The sequence below is a fragment of the Anas acuta genome, chromosome 3 (genome assembly GCF_963932015.1).
Source record: "Anas acuta chromosome 3, bAnaAcu1.1, whole genome shotgun sequence".
NCBI classification, from domain to species: domain Eukaryota; kingdom Metazoa; phylum Chordata; class Aves; order Anseriformes; family Anatidae; genus Anas; species Anas acuta.
Window position 1 is genome coordinate 103,013,473 of NC_088981.1, and position 26,032 is coordinate 103,039,504.

Consider the following 26,032-nt stretch of genomic DNA (forward strand, 5'->3'; position numbering starts at 1 on the left):
GATGTTTTGGACCACAAGCACCGAGTGGATTCTGTTACATCCCGTGGGTTACATCTCATGGACATGTAGGATTTGGTGCTCCGTGCTGATATGGGAACACTTGTGCATGGGCCAGTGCTCTGGACAGCTGCAGCTGGAAATAAGCACATGCAGGTGATGGAGAGAGGAAATTATGATTTTTTTTCAGTAGTTATAGTTAAAACACCGCCACCCCCATACACACACACACACCTCCCACCTCCCCATGCTTTGTTTGCTGGCACATCCCACTGTGGCCAAGCACTGCAGCACAAAACGACAGTGAAGCACCATGGAGAGAAACGAGGCTTTTTAATTTTCCCTATTTAGCAGGGCTTTTCCCTTTCGGTGCAAGAAGATTTAATATTAAAATCTTATCTAAAACATCTAACTTTAGTGTCTAGCATAGCAACTGCAGCCTTGGAGGCAAAATCAAGTCCCTTTTAGATTCCCATGTAATAAACTGGTAGACAACAGTAAATGAAATGAAAATGTGCTGGTTTTAATTCATAAATTTTTCACCTCTGCCAGTCCTATTTTTTTTTTCTGTATTTCCTCGCTCAGTCATTCTATTATTTGAGAGTAAAGCCAGGCAGCCAAATTTCCTTCATGTCGTTTAATCATTGTTCTCTCTGACTTTGAAAAGGACACCAAGTGTTCCTATATATGTAAATGTACCCGATGTTTTTGCCGTTCATATGCTAAGTCACACGTAGGCACTGTGGTATCCCTGGGGCAACCTTAATACAAAGGTAGGTAGCAAAGTGCATTTTTGTCTTTGTCCAGCTGTGCAGGCTCACATCTGCTGTTCCCAGCCTTGCTGCCAATCATCACAGCTCTCACTATTCATTTTTCCTCAGAGGGGAAGAAAGCACCCAAGACAATCTCCTGCTAAGAGAAAGAAGAGCAATCACACAACGATGGAGTATTGCCACTATTTTTGTTACCTCTTTCTGTTTTTTTTAAACATCTATCTGATGTTACTGGCACAGCAGGCATAGCAAGCAGGTTGCAGAGGAAAAAGCATGCGAAAATGGCATTAAATATTGTGTTGTAACCACGTTCTCTGAATTTCCGCTAGCTCCACGTTACATTATTCAAACCAGACACAAGCTCTCTAGGGTACGGGCAGATTCCACCTTCCCGGCTCTCCCCACCCTCCAAGGTCATTTAAAACAGGGCAGGAAAACGCAGTAGAAGACAGTGCAGGGAACAAGCCTGCTTCAGCAGGCAAACACGCCATAAAAACCTACCTGCTCTTTTCCACCCCCGGTTTCTGGGATCCGAAGGGCTGGCGAACCCCCTTCTATTTGCTTTGGTAGTACATCAAATACAGGCTCAGGAGCGATGCTCCTGCCCGTGCTGCGGGTGAGAGCAAGGTGTGCAGCTGGCATTTCCCAAGCACGTTTGTTTGCACGAGGAGTCCTAGCTGGGAGTGCAAAGGAGGGTTAGGCTGATGCAGGCACGGATTTGAGCTCCAGCAGCTGGTAGCAAAAATCATGAGGCCTTATAGGCAGGCATCAAGGCTTTCATTACTGGAAGACCTGACTTAGCACAGAAAATAAGGCAGCACAGAGGGGAGGACCAGGCTCTGCCAGGGTGAATGTGGCCCCAGTTCAGAGCCCAAAGGCTTGCTTTTGCTCTCAGTGTCTGCAGCAGTGGCAAATCCAGGCTCTGGGATCTCCAGTCTGGCCTGAAAGCAGCTGGAGCAATTGGCTGTCTTCAAGGAGGGAGCCTTGGATCCCCACAACCATCACAAGCGTCAGGAGGTCAAGAGGGAAGGAACAGCGAGAGCTTTTAATCCTTGCCAGCAGTTTCCTCTGGTGCTTTTTTGGTAGAGCTAACAGGAACTGGAATCCCCGGCAGCACACAGTGCTCCAGGTCAGGCTGATGAACTGCTGAAAAAAGGTAAATATTGCTCTAATGTCTCCCCAGAGTCAATCACGCCAAGCCCCAGGAAGGCGGGTGATAATTCAAGATTAGCAATAGGCCTCGTACTGCCACTAAAGCTCACGTTATTATGGCAGATATTTAAGGAATAGCTGTGTGCCACACATCTCAACTACTTTTGTTTCCATCTAATCCCTTGGTGATTAAGCCCCAGCCAGCAGAAGGAATTTCACGTGGTATTTTCAGATTCAGCAGAGCTGGAGTGATCCAGATGAATCTAATTTAATCCCTCTTTGTTCCTCTTTGCCGACTGTGGAAACAAAATGAGAAGCAGAAAGAAAATCAGACGAGAGGTGGGATGCCAAAGCAGCTGTGGCAGTGCAGTTGGTGAAGGGCCACACCAGATCAGCAAAGGATCATTAGATAGGCTTAATGAGCACAGGACATTAAAAGAAGAACCTCACATAATCCAGATTCATGCAATGGGCCCCATTTTGCAAACATGCCAACTTATGGCCATTAAGTTCTTGCATTAAGGGGTGCTCCTCATCCCACGGGCAGTTTGGGAGCAGCCCACAGCTTTGGAAGGGTCTCCTGCTTTCCGAGTTGTTCCCCAGGAGATTGCTGTAAGTCAGGGATTGCTCCTTCCAGCCTCCTCGCTGGCAGGGCAGTGTGAGAAGCTGAAAAGTCCTTGACTCAGTGTAAGCACTGCTCTGCAACAACTAAAACAAGTAGGAGACATTTCTTCTCAGAAAGAGCAGTCAGGCATTGGGACGGGTTGCCCAGGGAGGTGGTGGGGTCACCGTCCCTGGGGGTGTTCAAGGAGAGGTTGGACGTGGTGCTTAGGTACATGGTTTAGTGGGTGACACTGATAGCAGGGTGATGGTTGGACCAGATGATCTTGGAGGTCTTTTCCAACCTTGATGATTCTGGTTACACTGACAAGAGGCTAGAGCCTGAGCTGGAACACGTCATGTGGAATGTGTGGAACAAGGTAGATGAGGCTGCAATTTGCTAGGTCCTGCATTTTTGCCACCTGATCTTAGCCATAAAAGTGGCCTAGAAGAAAGCTGGAGAGGGACTCTATCAGGGGGTGTAGCCATGGAACCAAGAATAATGGCTTTGTACAAATGGAGGGGAGATTTAGATCAGATGTGGCGTGAGGAAGAAATTCTTCACTTGGAGCACAAAGTGCATGTGGGAATTAGGGCTGAGGATGCACCTTGCTTCTGTTATTTTCCATACAGGATAGAATGAAATTACCTAAAAACCCGTGTTAAAAATAAACCCAGGGCACAGGATGGGAGGTGCAGGGCAGTCCCTGTGCCCGAGGGGCAGCCTTTCTCTCTGGCAAGCCAAATGAAATCTTGGTGGCGGTGATTGGACTGGCATCTTGTTTCAGGTCACAACTGGCAGGGAGCAGTTCTTGAAAACAGAAGCTGGGTGTAACTGATGGTAATGCCTTGTGTGGTTCTTGTTGTGTGCTCCTTAGGAATAGCTGAATCCAAAATTATTTTAAATATTTCTGTGACTAATCACAGGATAGGATGCTGAAGACATCTCGAAGAGATGAGTTTTGTATTGGGCTGAGCAGCCTGGGCACTTCTCGAAGGAATTACCCACTGACTATAAAATGTCCCCAATTCTCCCAGCACGGCCACAGGGCCCTGAGAGCTGTAAATCCCTCAAGCAGGTACTTGCTTGGTTGCCACTGAGGGCTGGGCAGAGGCTGCTGCTGTCACCTGTGTCACCCAAGGGCTGGCGGGGAACTCGAGAGAGTCGCTCACCCCAAATCATCTCCCGCCAGGAGAAGAGGGCTTTGGGCACGTGAGGTTGGCAGCAGCAGTGCTTGCGTACAGTTTTCCACTCTGCCTTCCCATTCTGGTTTAACCGTGCACATTCTTTAGTTTCCGAGCTTGTTTTTTGCCTTGGGCTGACTTTTATTGCTCTTATTTTATTTATTTATTTATTTTAAGCTGGCAAAACGGTTGAACTACTCCGAAAGGGGGTGGAGAAAACAGTCATTGTTAGTAACATTTTCAGCTTTGCATCAATAATTTCAATGTATCCCAGCTTTGCAGTATGTGTGAAAGGTGTTTTCATTTTTTCCTGTCTTTAAAAAAGTATCTGCTGGATTTCATGCAGAGATAAGCTTTGAAAACCTGCTGGTTTGGTGGCGGTGGGCTTTTTCTCTTTGTTCCCCCACTTGCCTCACAAGGATTGTTGCTAAAATCTCTAAATATCTTTCTATTTTTTTGCTCTTTTTTTTTTTTTTTTTTTTTTTTTTCTGGTGTGGCCTTGATTTCAGCTCTGTTTGGTTCTTATCTTGCGACTGCACCGAACGTGCTCACTTAGTCTCCCGTATGGGGAGGCAGAGTGAGAGCTGCTGATAAGGCACACTGGCAACTGCGTTACATTCTCCATACATTTCTGACTTGAAAATGCACTGGGCAGGAGCTGGGGAGAAAATAAAAAAAATCCAAACAGGAGGATTCATTCCTTTGTCTGCTCGGCAGGCCGTATTTCTGAGCAGTCACCTCTCTTGGGAAGCAGATTAGCATCAGTCCCTAAATCCTCTCCATTTTGCCATGGGGTCTGCTGAGAGCTCAGCACCTGCCTCTGGGTGCTGCTGGCACCCGTACCGAATTCACCTGCAGGGCCACCAGCCTTTTGGGGGCACGGCTGGGACACTGGGGACACTTTGAGGGGTACGGGTGCATGGCAGCATCGCCTGCTTGGTGGTGAGGTGTGTGGTGTGGGGCTGCAGCCCTCGCCTGCCTCCCCTCTGGAAAATTTGGTGGTGGGGAGTGTAGGGCCTAGTGAGAGATGGTGCCATGGCGGGAGGGGTGTTTGTTTGTTTGGGGGTTGAAAATAGGGGATGGGATGAGATGGGATGGGGGAAAGGGAAAGGGAAGGGGAAAGGGAAAAGGGGAGGGGAAGGGAAGGGAAGGGAAGGGAAGGGAAGGGAAGGGAAGGGAAGGGAAGGGAAGGGAAGGGAAGGGAAGGGAAGGGAAGGGAAGGGAAGGGAAGGGAAGGGAAGGGAAGGGAAGGGGTAAAAGGGAAAAAGAAAGGGGAGGGAGGAAAGGGGAGGAAAGGAAAGGGGAGGAAAGGGGAGGAAAGGAAAGGGAAGGAGAGGAAAGGAGAGGAAAGGAGAGGAAAGGGAGAGGAAAAGGTGAAAAGAGAAAAGAAAGGAAAAGAAAGGGAAAGAAAAAGAAAAAGAAAAAGAAAAAGAAAAAGAAAAAGAAAAAGAAAAAGAAAAAGAAAAAGAAAAAGAAAAAGAAAAAGAAAAAGAAAAGAAAAAAGGAAGGGGAAAAAAGGAAAGAAAACGAAAGGAAAAAAAAAAAAAAAAAAAACACGAAAGAAGAAGGAAAGAAGAGGTACAGAAAAGGGGAAAAAAATGATGAAGGCGAGAAGCAGCACGGAGCAAGAAGGGCCCGAGCCCCCCAAACTTTCTCCCGGCCGTGCCCCCCGCACCCCCCTCGCTTCCTGCCCGGGGCTGGGGCTGGGGGGGGGCGGGCGGCGGCCGGGCCCGGCCCCAAATGGCGGCGGCCGCGGGCGGGCGGCCCCGAGGGGCCCCGCGGGCCCCGCCCCGGCGCTGAGGAGCCGCTGCCCCGGCGGGGAAGCGGAGCCCCGCGGCTGGCTCCCCGCGGCCCCTCGGCGGCTCCTTCCTCCCCGTCCCTCCTCCTCCTCCTCCTCCTCCTCCTCCTCCTCCTCCGCCGTCCCTCCCCGCCGAGCGCCTCCCGCTCATTTCCTCTTTCGCCCGGGAGGAGCCGGCCGGCAGCCGCCGAGGGGGACCCCCGGGTAAGGCAGTGGGGTGGGTTTGGGTTTTTATTTTTTATTTTTGGGGGGTGGGGGTGGATTTGGGGTTCGGGTCCCGCTTTGCTCTCGCCCCTTTGGAGCCAGCTCCCCGAAAGCCGCCCTTCCTATCTGCCTCCTCCTTGGGCGGCCCCTCCGGAAAATAAAAGCTCGGCAGCCCTTGGGAAGAGGCTGCGGTGCTCCCTGCCTGCTCCCCTGGGTGCTGGAGGGGGGCTGGGGGCACCCCAGGGCCCCCCCTTGCCCTGGACGGGCTCTGCACCCCAAGGATTTGCCAGCGCCTTGGCGCCCGGAGAACTTTCTGTAGGGTTTTTTGGGGGAAAAGGAGGCGAAACGCAGCACCCCAAAAGAAAGGGCGGCCGGGGGGAGCAGCTGGCTGCTCCGTGGCTCCTGCTGGCAGCTGGATAATCTGCTCCTTTACGGCAAAATCCTTTTTTTTTTAATGATTATTTTTCTGCAGCAGTACGTAGAGGTGAGCGCCGGAGCCGAGCGCGATGCCGTAGTCCCATTCACAAATGCAAGCGCGGTGGGGACGTGGAGTTCTCTCTGCGGGAAAAACGGAGGAGGAAGCGGTTGTTCCTTCCCCAAAATATTCTGCAGTTTTCCCACTAGGAGCTGTTTGTTGGGTTCCTGAGCTCCTCTCGCCTTGGGGACGTGTTGGTTGCCCCGAAAGCCCTGCGCTGGGTGGGGAGCCCAGCACGGTGCCGAGCATCCCGCAGTGGGGTCGGGGATGGCATCGCACCTCGCTCCTCCTCGGGACCCCATCAGAGGATCGGGTCCCACAGCAGCTGCCTGCCTTTCATCTTTCATCCCCCCCTGTGCTGTGAGGCTCGGAAAAAAGGGAGGTGATCCGTCCACAGCTTCGCTGAGGTTAGATGGAGAGCGAGCGGCCAGCCCGCCGCCTCTTTGCGCCACCTGTTTTCTTCTCCTCTTTGTTTTTGCCCTAAATGCAACGTTGGGCTCTGCGTAGAGCTGTAGGAAACCTGGGGGGGGTGTGCCACGACAGGACGGGTGTCGCAATGCTGGCAGCAGCCCTGCTCTGGTGTCAGCTGTGCCAGCCAAAAAAGTGCTTTCTGTTGGCACGGCGCGGGCTGCTCGGGGAGGCGATGGAGGCAGCGCTGGGAAGAGTTCGCCCAGCTGCAGCAGGGGGATGCTCGAAACTTGTCAGCCTCGAGGAACATCCCTGCTTGGGCTGGCAGGGCAGGCAGCTGCTGCTGCCCAAATTCAGGGGCAAAAAGGGAAAAAAAAAAAAAAAAGCATGCGATCTGTGCTTAGAAATGGTTGCGATGAGAAGTGTTCGCGCTGCATGATCATGATTTATTGCGTTTCCCAAGCGAGACAATACTCCTTTCAGTGCTGATTGCCCTGCCTCGAGTGAGCCGGGAATGCTGGCAGACCAAGTGGGCGATCTGATCTAAAATTCTATATGATAGGCTGCTTCTCTTGCCTGTAGTGACACGAGGCTGTAAGGAATGAGGTTGTGCTGTCTGTGCGTGCGAGATGCTCTGATACTCACGGGGAGAGGATCGCTCACGCCTGGGCTTCCCTTCAGACGTGACTCCTAGGTCAGAACCAGTAACAAATGCAATGTGTTTTCCAGTGAATTTAAGAAAAACAGACTTTTTTTTTTCTTAATATGCTTTTTTTTCTCTTGTTCCTACTATGCTTCCCGTAGCGTTTGTGTGTGGGACCCGTTTCGTTGTTCATTGTCCGTGTTAGAAAATAGTTGCGGTGCCCAACTTGAGCATCTTCGTGGGGATTAACTCAACCCGAAGTTAATTTCTGTTGGCAAGAGGTGATTTATCGCAGCTCATGTTGACTGTATTGTGTGGGATCCTACGCCATGCGTTTCTTGCGAAACTGTTGGGTTTTAGCTTTAATGAGCAGAAAATGTTTTAAATCAATGTCTGAAATTTCCGTCGTTCCAGTAACCCTCTGCCAACCCCGAGAGTACAACAAATGCAAACAATTATCTTCACCTTATCAGCCTTTTGGTGAATAAAAGCCTTCATGGGTCGGTTGTGTTGTGCTAACCTCCTAATTAACTCATTGATTCCTGCATTTCTTGACTTTCCCAGATAAATATCTGCCCGTTGTCACGCTCCAGTGGCAAAGCCACCATGAATCTTTAAACAATGGGGCCAAACACTCCACCAAGGAGCTCCTGCTTCTTTTAGCAGTGAGGAGGCTAAATTCTTCAGCCGAATCTCCCGGAAACATTAGCTTTCTGGAAGTTCGGTGTCGGTGACTTGGAGACCCGTAGGATCCACAGCACGATGAATTATGCATTCCCTTGCCTTGTCCGCGCTGGAATTAGAAGGCAGGAGCCGAGAGGCCGGATCCAGCTCGTAATCTGAGAAATATTGCACTTCTCTGTACTGGATGGCATGAAATAAGCCCTTATGAGTAAGAAATGCTGCTTGTAACTAGCGTGGTGGGTTTGTAGGTATACGGCATAACAGCGGTGGAAGAGATGGGAGATGGTGCTTTGGGGGCTATTCAATCCACACGGCTGGTAGGGGTGTTTCTTTTTAAAGTCAAAAAAAAAGAAGCAAGGAATTTAATCAATGCAGTCAGTACACCATCTTTTGAGACCTTTGATTTTCTGGGGGGATTTGAGGATTTTCTACAACCACAATTTTAGGAAGCCCTCTTTTCTGCCCGGTCTTTCCACCGGAGATGAGGCTGGCTGAATGGGAAGCGGCGCAGCCAGATCAATGGACTCCTGCCCGTATTTTGGTTGCTGCAGCCTTAACCTCTTGAGAAAGGTGTTTGAGGCTGATGGCAATGATTGAAAACTCTGTCCGGGTCGGAGAACACTGGTTTTGGTGACAGGGACATCTGGAGACTTAGAGGGTGGGAGGCTGAGTATCAGCAGCGTGGTTTGCACCTTCAGAGATGCTTGCTGGAAACGAGGCATAGCGAGATCCTGGTGGATGTGCCAGGACACAGGCAGCTGCTTTTGCAATTTGAGGGTGTTTTTGTTTCAGACAACGTGTTTATCTGACCCGTGTGCTAGTCGGAGTGGCAAAGGTGTTTGTTTTTGAGTCCCCAGCCATGCCAGCAGCGGGAACATAATTCCACAAGTGGAAGTGCAGGAAACATTTCGTCGTGAACGCCGGGGGAGAGGGAGTGAGTCCGTGTGCGCCCTGGTGCAAACGCCAAACCCTCGTGGTCTGCAGGAATTAGGAGCGGTGCTGCTGGCCGTGATGGATGGCGTAGCTCGGGCATGGGCTGAGGAAATACGTCTCACCGGTGCGTGGAAGTCAGCACGTGGCTCCTGCAGAGGCATTTGAGCCTAGGCGGGGGTGGCACAGGTGGGAGGAGGGTGAGGAAAAAAAAGCTGGGGGCCAGGAGCGGGCGGCACGGGGGTGCTGTGAGCCATGCCTCTCATTCACCTCTGCTCCACACAGCCCGGCGTGTCTGCGCAGAATGGATGCTTCTCATTGCTCCGAGGTAGCAGGCTTTTTTTTTTCCCTATTTTTTTTTTCCTAAAGGGCATTGTGAGCAGGATTCTCTCTTCTTGGCAGCGCTCCCGTTGTGCGAAGGGAGAGAGCTTGCTGCTGCTGCTGGTGGCGCTGCGGCTAGCCGCCGTCGGAGCGCTTCTCGCTGGCAGGGCATCCTTTGCTTTTTCCCTTTATCCAGGCATTTTTTTTTTTTAATCAGCAGGTAAATGGCATTTCTCGAAAGGTCTCATTTTCTATTTCGCAGAAGAATCCTGGGGGAGCGAAGCAAACTTCAGCTTGGAGGCCGGGGAGCAGTTTGGGGCTGATTGCAGGAGCTGCGTGCGTGCGAGAGGGGAGTGGGAGTCAGCGGGGAGGACGCTGTGCACGCACAGCCAGCTGCACGGAGCTCAGTTATTAAATGCGAGCTCGAAGAAGCTCACAAGAAGGCGAGCAGGGAGTGAGCACGCTTCACGGTGCTTCGGGAAGGGCCTGCAAGCAACATCTGCTAAATATATCAGAAGACGCTGGAAAAGGCTTTATCCCAGTTCGAGTGTCTTCTGAAATGGTTTGTGCCACCGCCTGGTTTGAGTTCCCTCTCCCTGGCACCTGCCCTTGTAATGCTCTTGTGGAGAGGTGGCTGCAGTTGCTGCACAGAGGAGAGGGATGAAGGAAGTGGAATCAGCATAAAAGGCTCTCTCTCGGTGATTAGCCGCTGCTTTGATTTCTGCTGGGCTGAGTTTTGTCGCTCTCGAGCTAATAGATGTCAGGTTTGCTTCTGAGGGATGCTGAGGAGCTTTCTGGAAAGCCAGTGATCCTTCGTGTAGGAGTTTATCTTTAAAAAAGCACTCAGACAAAATAAAAAAAGGGGTTGGAAATGGTGACTTCAGGCCTTTGGTGGCCCTGGGGAGCCGGGCACAGGCAAGGGCTTTGGTGGCCCGTGGGGAAGGAAGGCCATGCTCCTCGGCACCAGGCCGGGGCTCTCCATGCTTGTCAGGAGGTGGCTCAGAGGGGTTTTACTTACTTATTTTGAAATGGAAATTGGGTTTCATTCCAGCTGTTTCCAGTTTCAAGAGTTTCCGAGAGGAGGAGCAGAGGAGACTTTGCAGGAGGACACTGCCCATCGCCAAAGGCTGCTGTTGGGTCCTCAAGAATTGATGGGGTGGGGACTCTCCTGACAAAAGGGTAGGGAGGCACGTTTCTGGCAAAAATGCTCCCCGTTACCTGCTCAAGGGGTTCGTGAAACATTACAAAAAGTTCTGTTCTTGTTCTCCTGCAGCTTGAGCTGTCTGCACGTAGGCTGGGCTATTTGTTAGGGCTGCTCAGGGGGCTTTGAGTAGAGCGTGTGCTGGTGTAACAGCCGTGAGATGGAAATACAAAGCATCAGCCGAGAGGGTCTCCAGTTGCACCAGGGGGTGTTTAGGTTGGACATTTGGAAGAATTTCTTCACAGAGAGGGTGGTGAAGCCTTGGAAAGGGCTGCGTGAGGAAGTGGTGGTGTCCCCATCCCTGGAGGTATTCAAGAGACAGTGATGGGACTCGGTAGGGCAGGTTGCTGGTTGGACTTGATGAAATTAAAGGTCTTTTCTAACACGGATAGTTCTGTGACTCTACGATGCAGGGTGTGAAGGGCTGAGGCACCCATCTGTCACCACTTCATGCTATTTATCCCACACCAGCTGCCTGGAGCCCCAGTGCCCTTCGTGGAGGAGCTGCTGCCATAGCTGCTGGAGAAGGAGCAAGTCCTCCCATCGCCCTGTGCCCTGCCAGTGCTCTCCTCCACTGTCACTTCCAGTGCTGTCACCTGCGTGTCCCCATAGCTCCTGGGAAGGTGTCACCCAGCTGGGTGAGCCCCATCTCCACGTCCCCAAACGAGGCACCTGGAGGTGGGACAAACTGTGCCGAGGTGTGCCGTGGGGCGAGGGCAGCAGGCAAGCAGGGAAACCCTTTGTCCTCATCCTCCTGTTGGTATTTTACGGGCTGTAAGGTAATGATGGAGGCGTACAGGGAGTTTTCTTCTTAATGCTGCTTTTCATCCTCTCTGGAGGGTTAGCAAGCCACCAGTGCCTCTGTTTTTTGCTTTGCTTTCAAGGTGGTTTTCCCCTTGAAAGGCAAGAATGAGTAGTTTTTAAAACAAACACATGATCTGTCCAGGAGCACTAGTTTGTGATGAACTCAATTTAAACTCAGCGGCATATCCCACAACTGGAGAGCAGGGAATCTGCATTTTTATGTAGCATAAAACAGCCCGAGGATGCAGAGGCAGTTAGGGTTATATGCAGCACCACACCTGTACCATAACAGCATCGATCACTCTAATTTGTTTGTTTGTTTTTTTTTTTTAATAAATCCGTGCTTCGTTCAGTCCTTGGAAACTTCCTTACTCTTTCAACCACTGCTGTGCTGCATCTCCTCACCCAATATTTTAGCTGATGCAAATTTGCCACCTCCTTTAATAAAACCCAGTTGACACCATGCCCTGTGTGTCTGCTAAAATCAGATTTGCTCAGCAGCTACCTCCCTTCCCATGACCTCCCCTATGTGCTCCGTTCCTCCCGAGCCTGTGTAGTGTAACTTGAATGTAATGTTTAGTTTAGAGCATCCTGCGAAGAAGGGAAATGCAAATGAAAAGCAAGACTGGAAAGGGAAGACAGAGATAAACTTCCTGGGCAATGAATGCGCGGTGACATAATTCTGTTAACTGCATGGGGAAAAAGTTGAGAGGAGGAAATAGGGTCAATAATTGGGTAATTGGCACTGTTCTGTCCCCAGCTGCCCGTATGCTTTGTAGTTATCGGCTGGGCGCTTGTGTCCAAGCACGACCAGGCAGTACGTGGCATCTGTCAGCGGTGGTTTTTTGGGGGAAAAAAAACATAAAGGAAAGAAACTCTGCAGTTCAGAAAGAGAAAAATATTTAATTGCAAACAATTCATCTTGTTCTGACACTTCAAATTAGATTTAATAAAGTTTCATGTGTTCAGTCGCAGTGGAGTATTAGCATTTCCTTACCTGCCTTCCCTCCTTTTATGTCCACGCAGCTTCTCTGGGACTTGAGTGCATTTTGTGAACTCCCCCAGCTTACTTTGGGGATCCAGTACAGGGTAACATCAACGTACCCAGCCTGGCTGCCAGTCTCAGCACTGCTGCTGCCCTGAAAAAGCCTTCCTTTCCTGTGAATTTGGAAAGCTTCTGTATGCCCCTGGGCTTTTTCGGGACGTGTTTAATGAGCTGAGTAGTTTTTCTGGCGTGAAACCGGGCTGAGGGCTGCAAATACCGATTGCTCGATGACTTGGAGAGGTGGCTGTGTAGCATCCTCGCTCTGTGGAGTGTGTGCAGTCATCCCTGGTGGCCAGTGCTGATCGGGAGTGTTGCCTTGGCTGGACGTAAGCGAGCCAAATACGATGTGTAACATTAAATGCAGTCTTCACTTTCTAGTTGAAGTGAGCAAAACTCCTCTGAGCCAGGGGAATCACAGCCACCTGCAGTGAGATGAGTGCAGTCTGGTTGTCAGCAGGGCAGCTTTTCCCTTTGCATGGGCTTTCTGTTCTCCTGGGTTCCCCTGTCGTCCTCCCGAGCCTGGCACGGACACGTGTTTGTGTTGCGATAGCATCGGCCCGAGATAAGGTAGCGCACGCTTCAGGCTGTTCTTCACACCGTGCTTTAACCACTCCAGTGCAGCTGTGTTCAATAAATAAACCTTGGGGATGCTCAGAGCGTGGCTTTTTTGGAGGTGGAACAGCAGTAACTCACGCCGGACCTCATTTTCTACCAATTTAGGTGCAAGCTTTTTGTGCCCGCGCTGTGAAGAGTGCTCCAGCACAGCAGGCGTGCAGTGGAGCGTGGTGGGGTGGCTCGGGCTGTTAAAACTTCACACTAAAAGTGAAGGAGATGGATGGGGTTGCCTCACAGGACTTCTGTGGCTGCTGTGCTCCCAGCTGCAGCGTTTTGCAGTGGGGTTGGACCACGAGCTGCAGGCAAGGTCTTCCAGACAGGGAGGTGGGTCTCGGCCTCACCTGGAGAGCTGGCATCTAAGCAGGCAGGTGGATTTTGCCCCGCTCTCAGGGCTGGTTGGCTTGCCCAATGTGCATGAAATTCAACCTCCAACTTAACCACACGCTCCTGCAGCGTGCCAGGGGATGCTGCTGGGTCTCCATACATCAGTTATCCCATTGCAGGGCTCGTGTGGGCCCATTGCAGGCACACAGCGTAGGTGAAGCGGTGCTGGGAGAGGTGCCAGCAGCAGCATCCGAAGCAGAGCAAGGAGGGACAGCGCTCCAGGCTGCTGCAACACGACGGAAATTCCTCTGAGCAGCACCAGCCCTCTGGGGACATGCAGACTGAGGTATATCCGCGCCACAGTCAGGGCAGGATATTGTGGAGAACTCCTGAATTAGCTTCCAAATGAGCCTAAAGCTGTAGGCGGAGCAGCCTGGAGCTCAGTACGGGCTGCAAAACCTGCCCAGGAGCCAAGGAGAGTCAGCCTGCAGCAGGCCAGCTGTGAGTACTACGAGCAGTGTGAGAGATCCCCGGGCTTGAGGTGGGTTGGAAATGAGCCTGGGGAGCGAAAATCCTGCGACAGGCAGGGGGAAGCGACAGGCTCCTCTTTATTTGATCTGCAGGCGTCAAAGAAAACAAAGCAACCTGGAGGGGAGAGCCCTCCGAGAGTTTCCTCACGCTGTAAAAAGAGGAAAAAAAACACAACGCGTTTTAATAAAACAGCAGATTCTGGTTGAAAAAAGAAAATGTAAGTCCGGGAGCACAGCACGGTGCTGGGGGTTATTTCCATGCCTGCTTGCAGGCGGGTGACACCGCTCACAAACACAGCAACGTTGCTGTCAGTGTTGATTTTGATTAATGCAGTCGTGAAAGCTGAACTTTGGAGGTGTGGGCGGGCATCGCCAGCGATCGGCACTGAGGTTAAGCAAGAACAGCATCGGGCAGGGGGAAATGAAGGGGAATTCGAACCCAGCAGGGTGAGAGGGTGGTGGGGTGAGAGGAGGAGAAGGACCCGCAGCACTTGAGGCTTCTCCCTTGTGTGGAAAGAAACCTGCTCCGGATATAATGCCTGAGAAGTGAAGGAATGGAAAAAGGTTACATTCAGCTTGGAAAACGAGGCCAAAAGGAAAAAAAAAAGATGTGTACAGCCGTGTTGGTGCAGGCTGAGGCAGGTCCGAGCACACTGCAGGGCTGGATGGGGCTTTGGGCAACCTGGGCTGGTGGGAGGTGTCCCTGCCCATGGCATGGGGTTGGAGCTAGGTGGCCTTTAAGGTCCCTTCCAACCCAAACCACTCTGATTCTGCGTCTCCTCCTCCTTAAGCTTTCTCCTGACAGCTCTGAAAATAGTAGATGGATGCACTCGCCTCTTCCTGCCCAGCCTCCAAAAGTTACTGACATCTCTTCCTTTAATTCTGCTTCGTAATTGAATTTCTGCCATAAGTTGCTTCTGCTAATTCAATTATACCTTACTTTTAATTGGCAGTGGGTTTAAAGACTTCTTGTGCTGTTAACACAGAGATTAACGTGTGGTGGGCACTTCGCCTCTACTCCACCCAGCAGGAACAAAGGTTTGGGGTGATTATATGCAGCCTATTTTTTATTATTATTTTTCCCCAAAGTCTTTTGGACTGCAAAAATGTAGGTAAGGACTGGGGAATGGTATTTTTTTTTGAACATATAAATGCAGCCAAATAATCGTGGTGCACTATTCCATGAGGCCTGTTGTGGGTTTCACAGGGTCAGCAGCTTGCGGTGATTTTAACATCCGTTCCTGTAAAAAATGAGGATAGTCGGTTTTCTTCCTGAGACGTTGAAGCTAAAACTCTTGGTTTAAATGCTCTGTGAGTGCCTGCTGGCCATCTCAAGAGCAATGGACACTTTTGTGAAGTCCTGCTCTTCCTTCCTGTGAGCAGAAGACTGATGGAGTTAGCATCTGCACGGAAAGGAGGAAGATACGGGCATAAAATAGGAAAAGAACCATTTAAGGAGCACTCTCATAAGGTTTATTATTATTATTTTATTTCCTTCCAGATTCTCTGGCCCTTAGGGAAGGGTTTTTATAATATGATCCTCCAGCTGCTGGGAGGACGTGTGGGAGGGTTGGGATCTTCAGCAGAAGCTGGGCAACCAGCACCAGCAGTGATGGGGCCCAAGGGCGCGTCCAAAAGGTGGCTGGTGGCCCCCAGTCCTGCAGGATGCTCCGACTTTGTGGCCATGCCAATTGTCTCTTTCTCATGGTTTGTAGAAGGAGCCTGACTTCAACTGGCTGCTGGGCTTCGGTGCATTTCAATTTCTTCGTGGTGACTATTTCTGAAGACCTGAAAAGAATTTGTGAGGTTCCCATAAGTATGAGACAGCAAAAACACAGAGCCACAATTTTTAAGAAGGCGGAGATGGAGTTACAGTACGGCCCGATTTTTATTACAGGATTTTCCTGGAAGTTAATAAATTATTTCCTACCTAAGCATCTTCTGGGTGCTTCTGAGTAACAGTCAGCATGGATTAGTCTGGAACAAATCATGTCAGACATGCTAATTACCTTCTCCAGCAGGGTAACCGCTCGTGTGGAGAGCAGGAGAGCAGATGATGTGATGTGCTTTGATCCTAGCTGGGTTTTTGCCACTGCTCTGATATTCTCAGAAGGAAGCTACGGGAGGGAAATTTTGGTGAACCTTTTGCCTTGTGGTTGGTGCAAAGAAGTGCCCCATGGCTGTAGAAGGGGTAGTGGTACCACAAAAGGAAGGAATCCCTACTTGTAGGGATGACACACATTGTTGAAGAAGGAGGCTTGGTTGATTTTTCGGGTCTCTGTGGCTGGGGTTTTGCGTTGGGAAGACCAAATGTGTTGCTTAGGGGTGGAGGGAGCAGCCAGAAGTAGGGTCCCACGCCCAGCGGGGGTTTTTTGGCAGAAGTTGTGGGGCTGCTGGGTCAGACAAGGGTCTCACAGGAAACATCAGAGGTGGTGGGTCTGGAGACATCAGGCTGGAGGAGATGAGCAGCGGGGGAAATCGTGGATGTCTCTATGGGATTTGAAGCGGTTTTTGGTTGCCTGATCCACAGACTTTGGGAATTACGAATCGCAGGAGGGGGTGAGCTCACTCCTGGTGCTCTTCTCTGTGACTTGCTAAGTGCTGATGAACCACAGCATTCGTAGCTGGCAGATGCTGAAGGGATGCAAATGATACCACTCTGCTTTTGGGAGAAGCACGCTCAACTGACAGAGAATTGATTCCTGCCCTTTTAGAGCAATGCTTAATGGCTCTAGAAATCCTGAACCGGGCCTCCTCGTGTTTCAGTTCTTTTTCTCCTGTTCTCACATCTTGGCACGATAGTATTGTGAGGCACAAGCCAAGCAAACCTTTCCACTGCGGCATTTTGATATCATCTGAAGGTGATTCTTGCGTATTTTGAAGGAGGAGTTTTACAAAAAAGTGTTAGGCAGGCAGGATGGTTTTGGCAGATTTTTGAATGCCAGAAGAATTTGCTGTCCAAATTCGAGTGAAATCCACGCGTTTTTGAGGACGAATATTAAAATGCAAATGCAGGTGGTAAAGTTTCAGTTGCTGCTCGGTTTAGAGCAAGAATTGAACCAGAGCTTTTGCGTGTAGACAAATTCTGATTTGTTTTTCAGCAGGGAAAATTGGTCTGTAGAGAATAGGGTAAGAGATGGGAAGGCTGTAATTTAGAAGAAAACTAACGTAATGTATAACGTTTGCTTTGTGTTTTCTCCTTTCAGGCACTTGAGCCCTGTGGACTTTCCCTGAAGAGGTTCCAAGATAGGTGGTGAGTACTTTCCAGACCCTGCTTCTTTCAAGGCACGCGTTGAATGGGAATGACAGAAAATATAAAGTGTTGCCCTTTGCTGGGCAGCTGGTGCAGGGGTTTGCGTTATCCAAGCCTGTGCTGCCTGTTAGAGCTGGCAGGCTGATCCCCGAGTGTGTGGGGTCGCCATACACATGTGAAGCTTCACCTTTGTGCCAGAATGAACTTCCTGAGAGTTGATTAGTCAAATGCTTAAAAAAAATATAAAATGTAGTTGACTTCAGGAGGGAAAACCCGTAGCAATGACGCTGTATTTTGTACTGAAAGCCCACACGGCCCAGTGGGGCAGTGTTTTCCATCCGAGAGAACAACCTGCTTAGTGTTTTTTTCTCCTTTTGTTCTGACCATCTGCGTTAATCCAGAGGAATGTGGTTCCCAGAGGTTCAGCTGAGCTGCGTAACTCGGGCTCGGCCCTGCTGCGTGTGGCGGGTTCTGCGCTGGCCTGTACCCAAGGCTCGCGTTTGTGTGCACTTCATTACTTTCTTATTTGTAAGGAAATGAAACATTCAATCAGGCAGGGGCTGCAGGAGCGTAGGATTTGCTCAGAAACACTGGTGTTGTGGCATTGCAGCCAGCGACCCGGCTCGATCAGCGCGGGCTCTGCGCCTCACAGGGCCGGCCTCTTCCGGGCGCTGCCCACCAGGCCGCAGCACCCTTCGCAGGCTGTTGTTGTTGTTTCTGGAGAAATACACACTCTGTTTCCTCTTTCGATCCTAGATTTCTTTCCAATGAGATTAACAAAATTATATCATTAGACATTAATTGCTCAGGAAGTTTATTCTTTAGTTGCATTTCCCTGGTGCGCAGGATACAAGCTATTAGAGCTCTTGTGCCTTCAGACTGACTAATGAACCACAGCTGAGTGCCCAAAGCCTTTAATGGACTCCTCCATCTTTTAAATAAATCTGTTTCCCATGGATAAGGTGCCTTTCAGAACAGATGATCCCAGGTTAATTTGAAGTGTCCATAGAGCTTATGGCTGAAATGTGGCAGCGGAGGGTGCTGGGGAGTGGTACGCTGTCCTGAGCACGTGTCCAACCTAAGTATGTCTTCATTTTGGCCAGAAAATGCTTACTTTAGTTAAATTCTCCCTCCAGTGTATTCGCTATCAATTATATCTTTCATCAACAGAAGTATTCCTTACCTAATAAATGGTGTAATCCACGTTTTCTATATAATGAGAGTTCCGTTAACCCCCAGACAGTCCTACTAAGGCGTGTATCCATACAGCAGGAGTCTGTGAGGGCCAAGTTGTGAATCCCATGCGCCTTTTGCAAATGTTCATGTGAGTAATAGCTTATGAACCTCTCCTCTTCCCCCACCGCTGCAGCTGCCGTGAATCTTTATTAGAAACCTGCACGCTATTTGTACTAATAATTGCTATATTGGGACCTGAATCATCAGCTGATCTTTCTGAGATGTTGAGGGATGAATCAAACCCTCTTCCCGAGGGCAGAGGGGAGCATAGGGCTGGTGACTGTAACCCCGTGCGTTTAAAGGCCAGGTAATTTCCAGCTGTCGGTTTAAATTGCACTTGCAATTGGATTTTCTTTTGTTGTCGTTTCAGGTAGCACTTAAATAGGTTGTAAGTTAAAAAAAAAAACAACTTGCTAATACTCTGAAATAGACTTACCAGAGTGAATGGTTTTTCTCCTGTGTAGTCCCTTTGGCAGTGCTCTCAAAGACATGAAGGCCCCGGGGTCTTGTGGTGAAACGTGGAGTTGTGCAAACAGGACGTGGAGGTGTTGGGTGTTCGTGCATCGTGGTTTTGCTGCTTTGGTGGTCTTTGTCCTTGCCTTTTCAAGTTCAGAGAGGTCCTCGTCTTCAGCTGGGTTCTTGAACCTGGTGGCCTCATCCAGGATGGGGACAACACATGCTTCAGTGCTCTCCTGATGGAGCAAGCTACTTAGCTGTAGTGCTGCCTGTAAGCAGATAAGCAGCTCCGGGCACAGGCACGCTGGTGGAGACCTCACGTGATGGGAGATGTGCCCGAAGTGGGGCCACCGTGGGCAGGATGGCAGAATTGGCACCCTCGTGGCCCTGGTGGCTGTGGCAGGAGGCTGAACGTGTGGTGATGCGGTGAGAGCAGCTCTGGTCCTGGGTGGGAGTGTGGTGGTGCCACTGGGTGGCCTCTGTATGGATGTCTCCTTCCCTGGACGGGGCATGGACTTGGTGGCTGAAGCCACACGCTTTTCTATGGGGTGGCAGCAAAAGGGGAGAAGGGATGTGTGTGGGATGGGGTGAGGAGCAGACAAAGCTGCCTGTTGCTTGAACGGGCACAGGGCCGAATCGAGGCTCCTTGCTCTTGTCCAGCATCAGCACGTACTGCTGGGATGTTACGACTTGGATCCTAAAGTAGGGAACGGGAAGCTGTTGCAGCCAAAGATCTGTGCTATGGAGCTGGCTTTGAGAAATATTGGATTTTTAAACTGCAAACTTGAGCTGAAGCCTGTGCAAGATTTGTTTCCGAGGGAAGGTGGCTCCCATTGAGTGGGATGTTGCATGGAGCATTGAGGGCCTGTGATCCTGTGATTACCTGTGGCTGATCATGGAAATCAGTGAGTACTCTCGTGGTTGGTGCCCGGGTGGTTTTGGGAATACTCCTGTACGTACAGGAGAGCAGGACCGTGGCCAAATCCCCACATTCTGGCTGGGCTGACCTCTCTCCTGTTGGCGTGTGAGATCTCCCTCACCGGGACCTCCTCCATCACCTGGATGTCCGCATGCTGGAGGAAATCATGGCTGTTTTCCACCTCTTCTGGGCATCCTCTGTGTTACAGCCTTGAAAAGCTCCCCTGTCTGAGGACTCAAATCCCGTTGGGAAAAGGGAGATCTCTCAGTGGTGTTACCTTATTTTTTTTACCTTTCCCCACAGTCTGATAAAACCCTCTGGGGGAGGCTGCAAGGTGTCTATTGTACACACCAATATGCTGCAGGGAAGAAAAAAAAAGTGCAATGAACTGGAAAACCTGCCTTAAAAAAGCACAAATGGGGAGCACAATAGCAAGTGAAGTGCCTTGTCTGCGTCACTTATGTAACAAAGCAATTGAGAAGAATTTATTACGGTTTAAAACGTGTCACTAATCAAAACTTACATTTCTCTCCTTTTCCCGTAGCCAGCTTTAAAAACTGGTATTTGAGGCTTCTTGTCTTATACGTTTTTATTACAGAGTGGTTTTATGGGTGTTTTCACTGCTGAGGCATTTCAGCGCTGTGCTGCCTGTTTGCGTACCATATATGCTGTTTGCTCATTCAGGGATATTAAAAAAAAAAACACAACACAAAACAACAGACTGAATGTGCAGCACTGCTGTTCGTCTGCCTTCGCTTTTATGAATGAATCTGCTGTCTGCGTGCACACAGGCTTCCTGGCTGCCCGGTCTGCGAGAAGTGCTGAAAAGGAAACTTTTGAGGCAATTCTTTGCCGCGATGGGGGAAATGGAAAAGCAGGCCTGCTTTTAAGAACGTGAGTCACTATTTCAGAACGGGAAGATAGCGGGGTGCAGGGCTTGGGTTATCCTATAATAGCGCTGCTTTCCCCGCCGTGTGCTGCGCCTCCTACGACCACCTCCTGCCTTCTGCACTTGGTAGAAGTGGTGCTGTGCAGCCAGGGAGAGCGAGCGTCTCCTGATGCAAGTATCTCCTGTTGATTCACTACTATACAAATGTTCATCCTCTAACAGCGCGGGATTACGAAGCATTATCATCCTCAGATTGACTCAGGTGGTGCTATTTTTATTTAATCTGCATTAAGGTATCATTGCGAATCTTTGGTCTTGCAGCAGGGGGGTAATACGATTTACTATTTTTATAAAAAATCAACATGGCCGGACAAATCCTGCCCCTACCAAGAGCTGCGAAGATTAGGCATGAGCTCAGCACATCTCGCTTTTTATTATTATGGTTATTTCTTCCTTTACGGTGCGTCGTTAAATTTTTAATTTTCCTGTGGCCTCCACCAAGCTGAATAAAACACGAGGCTCTCCTGGCTCACGGCCCTTGCTGGGAAAGGCATCGATTGCCAAGATGCCAGGCTGGAGAAGACCTTTAGGGTCATCGCTTCTGACCATCAGCCTGACCTCCTGAGCCCCGTCACTAAACCTTGTCCACGTTCTCCAAGCGTTTCTGTCTCTTGCAAGCCTTTGCCTGGATTTGAGAGCAGCGAGGCTGGAAGTTTCTTAGCACTCATTGAAAGCTTTTTTGAATCCAAGGCTGAAAACCCCGTCCTATATCGAGAGGTTTTGATCTATCTGATGTATTTATCTCTTCAAAACGAACAACGCCCGCCCTGTTCTTTGCACCCCTTTCGCCTTTAATGTGTATTTCAGCTGTATTTAAGGGTTTCAGTAGCAAAGTGAACCAGTTAGCTGGCTAACCACACTCAGACCCACGGGGCTCAGCATTTTGCTGCAGCTTTATTGCTCCAGCTCCAGTCGGGTGCCATGCTGCAGTCTGTGTGACTTTGTACGAGCGAAGTGGGATGGTGTTTCCTCCTCCCTCTAATTGTCTCTGAGCAATCAAAATACCGACCTATTTTTGCAAGTTTCCTGGCCGTGGGTATTTCAGCTGGAGGATGGCCGTGCCCTTTCCAAGGTGGGGCTCCAGGCGGGGTGCGAGTGCCAGGGAAAACAACAGCCCCTTTGCGGGATGTGTTGTGGTCTGGGATGAAGCATCGGGGCAGAGAGCTGGAAGGGGACTGGCCTGCGGGTCCCGGATGGTGCCTCCGATCCTGCAAAAGGCTTGGGACATTCTCATTTCACACACACACACACACAAAAAAGAATTTGGTCATTCTTGAATTTGCAGGGGGAGGAATGTGACTTGGCATTTTCTTGTGAAAGGCCAGAAAATTCATTTAGGGAAAAAAAAAAGTCATTTTTTTGTCATTTGTCGGGGAAATTTCACATTAGGGATTTGCCATCATCAGGTTATTTCATGCCATGTCAGTATTGAGGCACGTGCTAAGTGGTGTGCATCACGGTTCGTTGTTTGTTATGTACCAGTACTGCCCGTGCAGCACAACAGGTAATTAGCTAGTCCTGATCGCTGATACTTGAATCACTAAGGCGGTTTGTTCTGAAGCCTCCTTCAAGGTTAAAATCCCTTCTCTCTGTATTACAGTGAAGTATTTTAACTCCCTATCAAGGAGCACAATAGATAAAGAAATACAGGAGTATGAAAATGGAAACCTCAGAATTCAAAACCTTGAGCAGAAGACGCTAGGAGACCTTCACCGAGTGTTTCCTAAGGATGTTGAATCCGAGGAGAAGAGCTTTTTCCTTTTTGTTCTGCGTGGGTTTGGGTTTGGGCTGGTTTGAAGTTTGGCCAGCTGTGTTTGACAGCCTCTGCTCCTCGCTCCGCCAGCCAGGTAAGAGGATTGAGCGCTCCCCGTGCTCCACTCCAGAGGCAGCGGGAGATGAATTCACCTGTAGAATGACAGCTGCACGGAGCACTGAGGGATGATAGCGTGTACAGGAGATGTTTCGAGGCAGGCACTAAACGCTGAATTTCGCAGAGTACCTCCAAAATGACTGCAGATTGTCCTCTTGAGTCAGCGGGCTTTTAAAGATCACAGGCAGGCTCTCTAAGGGGAAGGGTTTGATTTTCCAGGCTGGCTGGCTCTTCGCTTCTTTCCAGGCAGCTCCAAACCCCGTGGCTGCATTCCCCTCCAGCCAAATGCTTTCTCTGCACCCTGACCGAACAGGACAGAGGGCTTGGTCGTGTTCTCCATCCTTCCCAAACTCCCTCCCTAGCGAGGGAGCCGTACTGTTTCTGGCTAAACAAAGGTAAATTTTGCTTTTATTTCTCACTGCCTCTGCAGCATCCTTCTCCCTGCAGCCTCCCGTGCTCTGCGAGGTGCTCGGGGTGGGGATGGCTCTGCCTGGAGCCCCGGCACCCCGTGGTGTGGTGGGAGCAGGGGGGCATCCTCCTCCGTGGCAGGATCCCGGGTTTGTTATGCCTAAATGCAAGTGAAAACCTGCAAGAAGTGGTTTAATAATGGGGATGTCAGCAGGCTCCTGAGTACAATGATGCTGCTAGATGCTTTCATAAATCCACGGTTTAGGGACAGCAGTTATGATGCATGGCAGTGGGAGCATGTGAAACTGCAGTCATTAAACAAAAATGGGCTTTTAAACTAATGGCAGCTGCCTAAACAGTTTTGCAGTGAAACCAATTCCCCTCGGCTACCATTCTTCAAATTATACAGGTCCTGTTGACTTTCAGAACCAGGGAAATATTTTGTTTTGGTGCTGTAGCAGTGCTTTTACATTCATCCCAAAGGTCAGGCCGCCAAGCTTTCGCTAGGTTTTAAGCTGGAGGTGTTAGGAGATGATGGATGTCGATATTTCTAGGTAGTTCATTCATCATCCTTCCCCCACATGAAGCCACCTGCAGTACCAGATATTCCCACATGTTCTTGGCTGGGTTTTCAAGCCAGTGTGGGGGCAATTTTCTCCATCCGAACTCAGCTGCATTTAGGATGCACGGACAGGACCTGCTGGGTGGCGCTCCCCATGCTCTGAAGCATTTTGGCCAATTCCTTCAGGAGGCATCTCAGGAGCATTTGGTGGTTGCAGGAGGCCAAGCCCTTATCAGCCATCTGCTTTCACAACCTTCCCCTCCCCAGGCTTGGTCCCTTCCTGAAAATAACATGGTTTGGCTCTGTCTCCCCGTCCCCCTTGTTCTTCAGTTTGATCAAAAATCATCTTTTTTATATATCTATATTCTATTACAAGGAGTAGAGGAGAAGACACAATAATACGGGCTGTGAAGGGATGACAACAGCAGAAGTTGGTTGTTTTGTGTCAACTCTCTTCATATCCTGCACAGCTCAAGCCCAGCTGTCTCCATGTAAGCCTTGGGTTGGCCATGCTTGTTGAGCAACTCCAGATATTTTTACTTTGAAACACATAAATACGTATATTTATTTATATATTTATATATATCTTCAAGCAAACCATTTGATTAGAAACACATGTGAGTGGGACCAGCTGTGTTCCACATGGAAGCTCTCCGTGCTGGGAGGTGACCTTTTGGAGTGGGACACCGTAACACCCCCTAGTTTTTCCAGGAGCCCTGCAGGACCACGCAGAGGTTGAGAAGGACGAGCAGGAAGGACGCCGGAGGTCTTCTGGAGGACGTTGGGTGCAGCTTCCAGCCCCTGATGGGTTTGTTCCCAGATGTCACCTGCAGTCCCAGCTCCCCGTGGGTTTTGGCTGGGTGACATAATGCTGCTTCTCACCACTTCATCTTTTTTGGCTTCTGTAGCCTGCCCTAGCCAAAAAGGTGTCTTCTGGGGGGGTAGCTCCTCGTGGAAGAGGAGAGCCAACAGCTGTGGCTTGGGCGATCCTTTCCACGTCCCATGAAATAAGTTCAAGGCAGGAGAGGAAGGAGAAAGGTTAAATTAACCGTAGCATGAGCATTTGAGCAGCTGGCTGACCTTTACAGCACCGAGCTCCGTTCCGTTTTAGCAATCTGCAGGCTGTTTAAAGTTTGACAGGCTCTTTGCAGCCGACAGAGTGCGATACGATTTATTAGCCCACCGCCAGGCTTTGTCGCCTCATTTCCCTGCTGGTTGAACTTTGTGGGGAATGAGCAAAAGGGAGAAGTGTTTTGTTTTTTTTTGTTTTTTTGTTTTTTTGCAGGAGCATTGATGGCACCAAAGCCCTGGGTGCTGCAGGAGGAGGGATGCTCCCGCTCAGATGCTCCTGAGAGCTCAGCTCCAGCCCAGGCGAGGGGCAGGGAATGGTTAATTGTGGCCAGGGAGGAGACGGCTGATCATCCTGCCCCAAATCACTTAACCGTCTTAAGGGTCTACCCTTGTCTGCCTGAGCCAGCCAACTAATCTTGCAGCGAGCTGCACAAGCGGGCCCTCGGTGCCCGGAGAGAAGTGCCACAAAACGAGCATTTCCTCCGTCCCACCGCTCCCCAAAAAGCTGCAAATCAGCAGTCAGAGAAGATTATTTCAGGCTGTGGGAGGTTTTCTGTGCTCTGTTTAGGTCAGGGCCGCATGTCTTCTGAAAAATAGAGATGAATAGAAAACCAGAAATGGTTTGTAAGGTGTGAGTGGCGCCAGCCCATCGAAAAGCAAAAGGGAAAAAAGGATCCCCCAAGTGGTTAAGCTTTCAGCACCCTTGGCACGGCACAGTTGTGATGAAGAGAGCCTAAAGGAGGGGTAAGATGTGCAGGGGGCAGTTTGAGCACTGCGCAAAGCTGTTCAAATCACAGGGGAAGAGGGAAGCATCCCTCCTTTGCAAGGTTTTTCCAGAGCTGCTAAACTTGAGGCTGCCCTGGGAACAGCCAGCTGAGTAACCATGTGCAGAGCTGAAGTGTTTTGCACATAGTTACTGCCATGCAGCCAGAATTGGCTACCACAGCCTCGCCGTGGGTGTTTGTGGAAGAAGGTGGAGTGCAGGGACCGCAGTTATAAAGGGAAACACAATTACACAAGCAAAAGGGCAAACAGTTGTTTGTAATCCATAAAAATTGATGCTCGCTGCCCTCAGGTTTGCCTTTCTTGCCTTAAGGTTTCCTCATTAGAAGCCGTTCCTGTGAATTCCATCCCGTGGAGAGATCCGAGGTGGCTGGGCTGGAGCCGTTGTCTGGGTAATCAATAAACTTTCAGCTGCGTGACTTTTTCTTTCCTTGAAGTTGGTTCTTCCTGCAGCAGAGATAACAAGGCTAAAACAGATGTAAAACGAAGAGCCAGATTCGACTGGAGTCACCGTGCGCTCTTGTAATTTTGCAATATTCCCAAACAATTACATTTATGTTAAACGGGCAGCGAATGATTAATCTGCTAGCAGGCAGCCAGTGCGGTAGTGCCTTGGAAATAATTTTTGAGCCTCTTCCCTGCTGCTCTTTCCCTGCAAGAATGGTTTAAAGATAAGATGCTGACAACGACATAAATTGTGATTTGTAGCCTGGTGCTCTTCCAGTCTACTCCACTTTTTGTGGTGGTATGATTTTGTGTTGCCCTGAAAAGCATATAATGAAAGGGGTTTAAAGTATGCCCTGAGCCAGAAGAACGCTCAATCCCGTGTTTCATTT

The 26,032-nt window shown here is 49.9% G+C and overlaps 1 protein-coding gene across 3 annotated transcripts in view; it reads left to right on the forward strand.

Moving 5' to 3' along the window:
• The first annotated feature begins 5,616 nt into the window (after positions 1 to 5,616).
• The window catches only part of HPCAL1 (hippocalcin like 1), a 43,758-nt gene continuing 23,342 nt past the window's right edge, over positions 5,617 to 26,032 (forward strand). Inside the window, exons 1-2 of one of the 3 annotated variants that reach the window (XM_068678584.1) lie at positions 5,617 to 5,709; positions 16,896 to 16,942. The gene's annotated coding sequence lies outside the window, so the exon portion shown is untranslated. Of the gene's footprint in view, positions 5,710 to 16,895; positions 16,943 to 26,032 lie in introns of those variants that run through there. The other 2 variants (XM_068678589.1, XM_068678585.1) reach the window with 2 other exon arrangements.